At 33.3% G+C, this 12,473-nt stretch overlaps 1 protein-coding gene and 1 non-coding gene across 5 annotated transcripts in view; both read left to right on the top strand.

Moving 5' to 3' along the window:
* gogo (golden goal) overlaps positions 1-12,473 on the top strand; it is a 63,793-nt gene that overhangs the window by 646 nt on the left and 50,674 nt on the right. The gene's annotated exons all lie outside the window — the stretch shown is intronic.
* TRNAL-UAG (transfer RNA leucine (anticodon UAG)) lies at positions 5,545-5,624 on the top strand. Its single transcript has one exon. It is a non-coding gene; the product is annotated as a tRNA-Leu (tRNA).

The raw sequence follows: 12,473 nt of genomic DNA on the forward strand, positions 1-12,473 counted from the left end.
AATTTACGGTTGATTTTTAAGAGAATTAATATGAATAAAGTATTTCATGTGACCAAAAGCCAACTCTGTGTGTTCAAACGCTGAAGTTCACAACAAGGTTCAAAGCAGATCCGAGTTATCATTATTATTAACAAAGCACCATATTACACTAAGCTGAATACGTTGACGGCAGGTTTAATTAAAAATAAACGACGTTGATGCAGTTTTTTTAACATGTTTAATTTATCTTTATTTTTTAATACGGTTTTTGCGTTATGTTTACTTTTGTCACCATCAAAGGTAATGAGCTTTTTGAATCATTTAGAGCTACTACATGATAAACAACTTTCAGCCAGGTTGCCTTATTTCTTCCAACTTTACGGAAAGCAATCGGGTTTACAGTCGAGAAATTATCGCGACTACTTTGAGTTGTTTAAAAATTTACAAAACAAAATTGAACATCGAAGTTTGGGGTTTATTTTAACAAAAAAATGGCTGTTCTGCTTCTAGAAGTTTAAAGATTCGCTGATAATCTCCAACGAAAAATTTTACGTCGATGGCAGGAGTGTGTCGTTTTGGAAGGAATTGCTAATGAGGTGTAGCAAAGTTATCAGTTTTGTATAGGTGTTCAGGGTTGCAAATTCACTTAAGTGTATGCAATTTAGCTCTGAAATTTTATTGAACAAATCAATTTAAAACTTCTAATGAGAATATTTAAATTGCTATAACTACCTATTAAAACTTTGGACGTATCAAAACTTTTTCACCATCGTGGTGAAGAACACGATCGAGGATTTAATTATTTTCGAGTCTATCAAAACAAAATTTGCCAGATAGGTAATTACTAACTAGTTACGTTGAATTACAAAATATCTTCGTCCAGCACTAATTACATATTTAATCGTTAAAAATATAAACTAGGTGTTCTTGACTCGTGTTAAGGAAAAACAACAATGAACAGAAAGGAAACAATTTACATTATGATCCTGTAGATGGGTTCGTAAGTTGTATAGGTAAACATAGCAATGTATTTAGAGTACTTCAATGTAGTGCTGCAAATACATGTTACAGAAGCATTATTTAGTACAATCGTTTGTTGAATATCAATATCAATGAACATTTTTCCAACAATAAAATTAAGTATTTATGAAAAACGGCAGACTAAACATTTTCATTTAACAAGTAAAAGCGACAAACATCTAAAACGAATGAATTTCAGTTATTAGTACGCACATCAAAAAAAGTGATCGATGTTTACAAAATATGTCAACATTTAAAAATACATATCAATAATTAAAAAAAAAACAAATACGAGATTATATTACAGATGATTATAAATTTTATATGTAATATTTTAGCGTGGAAACTTTTTGTATGACAAAGAAAAAAATATTAGAAATATGTAACATATAAATATTTACAGTGTTGTGACAAAGTAAGGAACAAAATTTATAATTGCTTTATTTAATGTTTTCAAGCAAAACGCTTGGACAGGTCAATTTTATTTTTTAATTAGCCACCCTATAACATAAAAATTTTACTTATGACGTCATCATTGGTATTTTTAAATGACAACTTCCACTTTTTTCTTCTCTTTTTAATAGACCTTCCTACTACATAAACGATGAATACAAAAATTGTTACCTTACATAATATTTTTTTTGAGAAAATGACAAATTTTACATACCCACTTCCAAAAATTTAACTTAATTACATATAAACGTAAAATTGCTTTTCAATGGGGTTATTTAAAATCGAGGGTTTATTTTATTAGACCAAATAATTTACGGCAAAGAATTCGCGCTGAAATGGAACAAATCAGCCCTGACACTATTGGGCAATGTTTATTTATACTCCTGTGTCAAATGATTGGTAACATTAGCGTTAAATTTTATTGTTAACCTTAGATCTTTATTTGTTCTTGTTTGAGCTCAATTAAAATTTTTACAGTGAAAATTAAACTATATTTTTGAATTAAAATTTGTGATTTTCTCAAAAAAATTGTTATGTAAGTTAACAATTTTTTAAATTTATCGTTTAGTTAGTAGGAAGGTCTATGAGAAAGAGAAGAAAAAGGTTGGGGTTATTAAAAAAAATTGGTGATCACGTCATTGCCCAAAAACCAATGACGTTATTTAAACAAATTGCACGTCACATGATGGCATTTTTCGAAATAAAATCGACCTATCCGAGCGATTTTCTTAAAAATATCAGATAACGCTGTTATGAATTTTGTTCCTTACTTTAATATATCTAATTAACAATAAAAATTATTTGCAGTTAGCAATTATTAATCCCATACGATTTCATATTTAATTCATTGTCCATATTTATAGCAGTTCATGTTACACAGACTGCATTTTATTACTTGATGCAATAAATAATTTATTTACATGTGTACATATTGATCGGAAATATGTCCCCAGTTGTGTTATGTCAGTAAATACATGTAACAACATTTATTATTAAAATTTTCTGAAATGTTGTTGAAACTGATCGTGTCTCAGAAATAAGTACATTAATTTTAACTGATAATACGTAGAACTCGTTAATAGCAATAATACATAATATACTTTTTTCCGAAACCTTGAAGTTATCCAATAAAAATTATTGAAAGATTTGGCACACATTCCCGCCTATGGGGATTACATATTTGCTTCGCCGATGCTGATAAGCGAAGAACAAAAAACAAATGCGCCCGTTGCTGTGACGTGACTTATAATGATAAAGGTGGAGGAGAAAAAAGAGAATCATACGGTAGATATTAGAAACCATTTTAATAATAAATATTTTAAACTGACCCTGATGAATCTCCCGTACCTAAGATAATGACAAAATGTCTCCTAAAATTAGTGTATTAAGAAGTTACAAGAAGTGTTCAAAGCTACCGCCGTTATTGTCAATACAATAATGAAGGCGCCAATGAAATGATTCTTCCACTCTTTCCAGCATTCCTCTGTTATTGCGAATTGTGGCAGCATTTCCTTCCTACCTGTTCACAAGAAGAAATCACACGGAAATTCTCTGGGCTCGAGGAGCACTCCCGCACGTTTCACACACAACACAATACATTATCAATATTCGAAAATAAACGTTCCATTTTCACAAAATTTTAGCTCAAATCACAGAATCAACACGTAAACACCTGCCTTTTGCAGTGGTATAAAACTAACTAAAAATTTAATCCGGTTATCCTCGGCCGCAGAGCGAAAAACTTTATTATAAAAACACAATGTTTTGCGTTGATTTTACAAAAACTATTATTTTACGGTCACTTTCATTGAGTCAGATAACTAGAACTATTTTATAGATGTCTATACACCTCGTTAATTAAAATGCTGAAATGAAAATTATATTACGAAAAAATGATGCTGATGATATTAATTGATTTCGATATTTTCTAAGATTTTAAACTTTAATTCTCTTGTTATTTATTCTATAAAATTGCAGAAACCTCTGTATTTTTTTTTATAGAAGTAGATTTAATATTAAACAATGTTTGATTCGAGAAGAGCGAGTTTTATTTTAATGAAAAATCAAATATATGCCAAATTAAATAAAACTACATATGTAGTAGCATCTAAAATATGCAAGATACATTTTTGTTTGAAGTTAGCAGTTAACAAACAAAGTAAGATGTGTTGAAGGTGCATTACATAATTTATGACTTGTAAGTCTTGAGAGTCTCTCTATTTTCAGTTGATAAGTTGCATTAATACTTAGTTGCAGTTTGCAGTTCAATTTGTTGTTTTTGCATCGGTGGCGGTGGCTCGTTGGCCTAATAAAGTAATACATTCCATATTTGAAACAATTTTCAAGAAACACGTAAAATCTCTTTAAAGTGGATCAAAGTATCTACTCGAAATACTTTCAAACATCGTCTAACAATATAAAAACATTCCCAAACTTTCCCTTCCGGCGGCATTTCCTCACCGAAACACTTATGTAAATAGGACCAACGTTGAAAGTCGAAAATCCCGAAGAATCTTGTTACAAACCGAGGTCCTGCGTCAATTTCTTTCTTCCGGACTAAACTTGAATCGTTCTTGATCTTCTCGTCTTTCATAATTTCCACATCACCCTGTCCAGGTTGGACAGATTAGCCATTATGAAGTTAATCCATCATATGGTCCGACAGCTTGGCTTCACTTTTATCGTAACCGGTGGAAGACATATTTGTTTCACTAAAATTCTCTTTCCGATACCCAACGTCTCATTGTCCTAATATTTTATTTTCCGTGATTAATATTATGTCATGAGCTTTCGAGCACGATCCACTTTGATAAATTACCCGCTTTGCAAGTAATAATGTTAATTGCAGCGCCGGACAACTTCCTAGACCACGTGATTAGGGTTACATCGGCAACCATGGTGACGAGAATAAAATAAATTTAGAAGTACGAAATTCAGGTGAAAACTCGAATTTCAGTCTTACTTTCGGTAACAATTGATTTTGATCTAATTGCTCAACTTTAACGTTATTGCACCGTTGAGGTTAACACTGAAGTCATTTCAAGTTTCATTATTCAACCTCGACTGCAGTTTCCGTTTTAATTCGTTTCCTAATCAAACAATTGCCGTTCGGTTCCGGCTGTTAAACAAAACGATTGTATTTTTAATCGGCTACTACACAATGCTGATGTTTTTGCGTAGAATGGAACGGGGGCAGACACATTTTTTTTTGCTAAACAAGCTGTATGTAATGATTGGTCCATTGGTAAAAGCGCAGGATTTTTCCGGTTTTTATTTTTTAACGTTGCGCTAATTCCGGTTCATTTATTAAAACTAACTCGAGCAAAATTTCCATGTGAAATCGCAGATTTGCACTATTCTCGACGGTTGTATGAATGTATGTGAACAAAATTGTTAAGTGCAGGAATGAAATTGAATTTTTTCGAATAGAAAAAGTATCTGGTAAATTTTGTATACTACAGGTATTTTTTCAGCTCTCATATTTTTAAACTGTTACCTATGTTAGTGCAGCAGTATTCAGGTTCTTAGATAACAAATCTAAAATTGTACAGCGAAAACTTTGATTAAACTGTACGTTAATAACTCTCTAACTTTTAATAGATTTAAAAATCTGTATCACCAGAAAATCGCTTACAACTTTACAATTCTTGTTATAAATTTAACAGTAACTCTTATGATGAAATAAAAATAAATCACTTTATATAAATAATCAGGTTTGTTCAAGAACTGGCACGTTTAGAGTTGGATACGCATTTTTGAACGTAAGTCTGTTTAAGACGCAGTTGATGTCAAGTATCAAGTTAATGTTTTATTCATGTTCGTAAGTTTCATTTTAAGTTCTGTAGGTTAAGTAACGACAAGAGTGTTTCAGACCACAGCCGACTCCACACATGTAATTTTTTGAACATCCGATATTAATTCATATCACCTGAATCATTATAAAATCATTGATTTTTTGTTTGAAATAATTGTAGAGTTATAGAAAAATGTAATTTTTTCCCCACAAACAAACTAATGTATTTTTTTACACAAGATACATATAATTTTGTTAAAGTTAGGTTGAAGTTCGAACTTGGTGGCGCGGATTTCTAAGGCAGCGTGGCCGAGCGGTCTAAGGCGCTGGTTTTAGGCACCAGTCCGAAAGGGCGTGGGTTCGAATCCCACCGCTGTCACGACACTTTTTTTTTCATAACTTTTTTAATATTTAGTTCCGATTAATCAATATTGTCAAACCACTGAACCGCATCATGTGAACGTAAACATTCGTATTCAAAATCGGGGCACTCGGACATGAAATTAAACATCAAATGGTCTAAGACCTAAATCACGCAGTTTGTACGGTGCGCATCCCACACAATATTATAATGAAATTTATGTGAAACTGTACAAGGACGGTGTGTCAGCAGCGAGGGGCGAAAGTCGATGGGGTAGACTCACCCCCGGTAGGTCCACAATCCGCAGCAGCAGAACTTCGTCCAGCCCTTATTCTTATCAAAGTTATCAACTTACATGGTCAGGACACGGTCGATCCGATAACGAGGCAAAAGGAGTTATCCTGTAGCGGAAATTTATTACAAGGGTAAATTTTCCAGGACGACAACGGTACGAGGGCATTAGAAAAACGATCAACACGGGAAATTAGTCGTCGAGAAATGAATATCCGGAAATTAGGATTAGGTTCTTGTTTTTCGCTTTTAATTTTTAATCTGGGTAAGTGATTGGAAGCGTGCTTGTTTTCGGGCTCTCTCGTAAATATATCCGCTGAATACGTTTTTTTTTAATTTGAAAAACGAAATAGAAATTTGATTTTGTTGTACGGACTACAGACAATACTCAAATTAAGTAATAAAGCTATGAGCTTTTGAAGTTATAATGGAACGCAGTTTCTCCCGACGGTTACCTATCCAAACACCGATAAGTTTACCAAATCAATAATGTTCCCTCTACAATAAGTAGCCAAGAAATGTGCCATTTTTGTCAGTTTGATATCGATCAAAAGGTGCCTTCTTTTTGAGAGAGATAAAAACGAGTACATCTGTTTACTATTTGTTTTAACAAGTGATGAAAATAAAACTAAGGTTTTGTGTTTTTTAAACCAGAGTGAGAATATTTTCTCGTCGAATTACAGAGGAACTTATTTTTCTCCAGGCAATTTTTTGTTTTAACAACTCAAACACTCGCAAAATTTTTTATTTGCATACAGTATCTGTTCAGCTAAATTTCACCCAATTTGCTGAAATCACTTATTATTATCAAATTTGGCAAACTGGTTTACTTAAATGTAATATTTCTAAAGAATTCGAATGCCGCTTATTTATTTATTTATTTGAAATGGAAATAATGTATAATATTAAAATGTAGCGATATTCTTGTTTACTTTAATGGATCGATAAAAAAATGCTTTCACTAACGTAATATAAAATTGCTCCTCTGTCATTGCTGTGTGGAATAGATTAGTTAATTGGAATTAATTTATGGCGAAAGATGACTATGCAAATTGACCTGTTCCAGGATTTTTGCCGGAAATAATCGATATAAATTTAAAGGATTCTATTACTTTCTTTAATACACTCACACTGTATAAAAAATATACCATGTGATCAAATTAATTTCAGATCAAGAGTACTTTGTACTGTCGTTTGATATCGGGCGTTCAAATGAAATCCTGGGTTGAGTAGGCGTTGGAAAAATTAAACCGTTTAGAACAGTGTAAAGTTTGAATTTCCCGCCGTTTGACACGAATGACATTTGTTTATGTTTAATCGAGACATAATTGAATTGTTTTCAGCAAAGGGTGTCCTTAGATATTTGCTTCGAGAATAGGAATCGTTACGTTATTCTATTTTTGATGTAAAACATTGCAAAGAAAGAAAAAAAAGAAAAATTTTTTGGCTCTAAATTTTAGGTTAGCTGTCAGCATGCTCCAATTAATCTACGCTTTAAAAAAGCACAACAATTGACGGTTTCCAACGCCTTGCCAGCCCAGGATTTCATTTGAACGCGCGATACATGTTTTCTATGAAACAAATTCCAAAGCACTCTTCTTCTGAAATTTATCTCTTCAACGTAGGATATTTTTATTTTATGTATGTAACAAATGTATCAAGTTACATATTTTTATGTTAAAATATATAAAGAGTGAAACTGGGGCGAACCAGACTCATTCGATATAATCATATTTACCAGGTTTTTACATATATTTTCATTTTTGATGTTATTTTTATTACATTTTTTTTATAACATTAGAGAATTCTGTGCGTGTAAATGACGACAAAGTGGTTTTAACGCCCACTTTTATTTGTATACCGTTTTTGCCGTGCAGTAGCGTTTTATTCTTGACCGTAATTAACTCCCTCGGAAAAAAATTGTTTGTCCTTTAATTAAATATACAGTAATTCAGGTAAATTTCCCTTTAAATAATAAACACGCAGCTTTATCTTTGTGCCGGTCGCTCTTTCAGCAGACCGATGGAACGTACGAAATAAAACCCCGGAAACAAGGTATCGCTGGTTCATATACCAGAACGAGACGAGAGAAGGGCATCATAACACCGTAAAATAAATTTACGGTGTAGTCCCCGAAAATGAATGGGCCATTTAGCTTGTCATCCATTGTTATCATCAGCCAAAGTACAAGGCCCAATTTTTGACGGCGCCGATGCAAATCTCGCACCCGCGAGATATCCAAGGACGGCCTAGAACTATCGCGATAAATCAGGATTAATTTAATTAAACGAGAATCGGGTCTCGTTTTGTCCCAACAATGAAGGAATCGTTGCGTGTAAGTTATTCGCTTTTCGCGTGTTTTATTTGATGGTACTGACAAGTCATTGCCTTCTTCGCCGCAAAATGTCATCCTCGATACGGTACACATGGTCGATCGAACAGAAAATTGAGTAACACGGGAGTTACTCCACCGGAATTGGATCAACCTGAGGATCATAAATTGAATCAAGAGAAAATTTTGTGGGAAATGGGGTCAAGTTTGAATTTTATAAATGCATTGTTTAGTGACAATTGTTTTATACAAATACAGGAACAGGAAGACGTAGTACGAAGTAAATAAAATTAAGAGAGGGAACATAACGTGTTCTTAGATTATTTTTGACTTACTAATGTAATTTTTTATCTAGACACATTTTTAGACCACCTATGATGTATGTGTTGAGCCGGGTGGAACTTGGCATGCAGAGAACACTCGTGAGATTAGGGCGACGTTGTAAACTCTAAAATTTATTATTACACACGTGAACGGCCAAAGCAAAAAGGGAAAACCACATTTTGGCGTGAAAAATTTCATTTACCAGGAAAGTTCGTTGGCTTCATTAAATTAAACAGATTTTAATTTCTCCGACTTGATACGTCGTAGTCCTTGCTACCAAATTGAATTTCGTAAAGCTTGTTGTTACAGTTTTAATTATAATTCTTTATGCCGTTCTGATTTAATATCGATTTAATGTCGTTTGATGGAAAAATTCCGTTTGAGAGAATTTCGCAAGTGGTCGATTTTGGTTCGTTTTTTGGGTCGTGTTGCAAGGGATTCCTTCTGGAACTCCATTTGAATAACTTGGGTGAAGTTTGCGGATAGGGATGAGCATTCCATAACCACCGTTTTCGATAAAGGAGAGACACCGAAGACGGTTTCGGGTCGGGAAATGCTACATAATAACGCAATTATTTTAATCTTTTTACAAAATGACACTCGGGAGATTTGGGAAGATTTCTGAATTGGTCGAGCGAACAAAGGCGACAGATGTCTCAATCTCACAAGGGTTTTCTTTATTTTTATTTTTTTTAACCATTGTATTTTTATTTCTCAAGAAGTGAATTGAAGAGACGAGATAAAAAAATCAGAAATGATAATCCTAAAACAAATTTAACAAGGGCGTCACTGTGAACACTAAGAAATTTTTTTAGTTTGTCTTGTTGTGCATAATGTAAAATATAATTTTTCTAGTATTTTAATTATGCATAATAACTATGATTTTGCACAATATTTTTCTTCTTTTGCAACGAAAACCAACAACGGGGGAGACTTTCCTCTAATTAATTGACTTCCATTTAGTTTGATGGAGCTTAGTAGCCCTGACTGTAAAATATATCGATTGGCGGTTCACCACCTTTATTGAGAAAATATTACTTTTAGTTATGGTGTCGACAAACATGTCAGTTATGTGAAAATACAATACCCTCGTAAACTATTTCTGCCGAAGAAGAAAATGTGAAATTGAAAATGTTGGTCAAAGTGTATCGAATAAATAATACAATGCTGACGATATCCCAACGTCAGTCTGTACAGAAAAAATTCTATATCGATGTTTTCATCTAATATTTCAACAATTATATTTTACAAAATCCTTTGGGACGGATAATTGAATTTATTTCTGTATGAACGATCAACAATTCATTCTTTTATATAAAATAGTAATCCATTTAATATTAATCCGGTAAAATTGAAACGGCTAATCCGAAACAATTTTGGGCTTTAATTTTAAAAACTATCAAACTGTTAAACGAGGCCCGAACAAGAGCGAAAACCAGTCTGTTTTCATTAATTATGATTCAGCTGGGTTGAATAAATTCCATTCGACAATGATCCCACGTAAAAACCAATAATCCGACGTCAAGTGCCATTAAACGGGTAGCAAAATGCCATTCTCTCAATTCGTAGACAAAATTCACTTCGACGAGTAGTTCAGTGTAAACACGATGTAAGTTATCGATTTCGAAGCGACCACCATCGATTACTTTTGTATTAATAATAAGGGGTGTGTTGCAGGTTGGGGTGCAAACTCAAAAATAGAACGTTTTACCCGCGTGATCTGGATTAAAAGACGAAGAGACATGCTATTCGGTAATTTATTGGAAAAACACTCAAAATCGAATATTTCAAATCCCCATTCCGATGGCATGCCTCTATGCATAGAACGCGGCCTCTGTCAATAAGCGAAGGAAAACTTGCGGCGGAATTCCTTTTGTTTATTAAAAATTTTAATTACAGTCAGAAGCGATCCAAAGCTAAAAATTAACAAGAGTAAACATTTGATCGAAGTGAGCTATACTATCTGCCAGGTCTCAACCAGTCCAGTGTGCTGTTGGGCATTCCGGGATCGAAAATTCTGTGGCGCAAACCAGAAATACAATAATTAAGATCAAGCACAAAATTCACGCCTAATCTTATCATTCATCACGTCATTGTTCGTAGTCGTCCGAATTTACACAATTTAGGAAGGTTAATTTTCCTCTTCATTCGTCGGTGTTGATATTCACCACGCTTGATCTTATTCGTCGAAGTGCGGTTCCAACTTCCAGTGTCTTAGGTCTTGTAATTAATTTCAGTTGAACGGCGTTGCTTTTCAACTGTACCAAACGAACAGTTCTTGTTATTCTATTTCTGTGTCGGAACCTTTTTTTTATTGCAATCAATTTGTCAGGTTTCTTTCCTTCAAAGGTAATGTCGTTATTTGTAAGCTTGTTTTTTCCTATTATGTGCTCATTTCATGTAACGACTTCGGTTACAAGGGATAATCGTGAACGACGATGTCCGTCCCTAAAAGTAAATGAAACAGAAATGATCAATGTGTGTGTATGTTTTGCTTATTTTAATTTTAAATTATTTGCTGTTAAAATTTGGAACATACGTATTTTATATACGTATTTTATATACGTATTTATATTATATGGTTGATTACAGTTTGAGTGTATGCGCTTCGTCAATTTGGAATGAATTAATTTGCACAGACTGGAGGACCACTAAACTGAAGCACTCTTTTTAGTCAAGCTAGAGCAATCAATTTCTAGCAAACAACCCTCCGTGTTGATTCCACACTTCATATTTTTTTCCAATCTTATAGCCGTCTCTATAGAGTTTTTGTTGTTGTGTTTAGATCGTTAAGCGAACGGTGAAAATTAAAGAAGCCCGTCAAGAGTTCATACTTTGTCTGGAATTTTTTGGCGTAAAGGTATTAACAGTACATGTCAATGTACTAAAATAATAAAGGGAGGTTTCATTGTTCTTGTAACGTCCTCCCTCACATAGGAGATTAGTCTTGCCACCATAAACGCTCGACGTAGTGACGTGGGGCGCTTCCTTCCCAAGAGATAGTCAAGTTGATGACACTTGAGAGACGGTCTGTGATTTTACTGAAATTTGATATACGAAACTCATGCTGTGTGCTGAAATTGGACCATCAACATTTATGATGAATTTGTCAGTATCTAATAGCTGTGTATCCAATAAAATTTTGAATGTGATATTAATGATTTTTAAAATAACGAAAGAAAATTGGAAAACGTTTACGTCAAATTAAGCTCACGTTGAACGAAGAATTAATATTACGTTTTTGGATTAAGAGGTAATCAATGAGTCACGAGGATGGGGTAGTCTGAATTACCAAAGACGGCCCATTTGTACTTTAAATGTAAATTCTCAAGATCGGTGAAGTTAATTTTACTGAAAGAAAAAAACGAACAAAGTCGCATACTTTGTGAGTTGTTGATGTTACTTCGAATCAATATTTGCTTTTGATATTGAAAGAGGGATGAAAGCATTCGTGCTGTTTTGAAACAAAATCCATTTGGATAATTGATAAATGATAACATATGTATACTCTAGATATTAAACTTTGGTCTTGCATATCTAATATTCTAAATTGCTCCAGGAGGAATTGTTTTATTTCAGGTGTGAAGAAATCCAAATGGATGAATGATCGAAATTCAGCCTCGGTATTGGCATTTTGATATGTACATACGTAAACCAATAATTAGTGTTATACACCGACAATAATTTCGGAACTTCGGGATATTTGCATGCATGATGACAATGCAATCCCATGAATGAAACATTAATGAAATGGCTGCAATTCCAAATTTATATCTAGTAATGTCACGTCGAATATGGTATGAGCTTTGCGGATTTAAATGTAATAAATTAAGTAGACTTTTATAATAAAAATGATGATAAATAAACTGTGTCCATGACTTATAAGAAAGTACTTCAAAAATGAAATGTCTAATTGAAAA

The sequence above is a fragment of the Tenebrio molitor genome, chromosome 7, assembly GCF_963966145.1.
Source record: "Tenebrio molitor chromosome 7, icTenMoli1.1, whole genome shotgun sequence".
In the NCBI taxonomy this organism is placed as follows: Eukaryota; Metazoa; Arthropoda; class Insecta; order Coleoptera; family Tenebrionidae; genus Tenebrio; species Tenebrio molitor.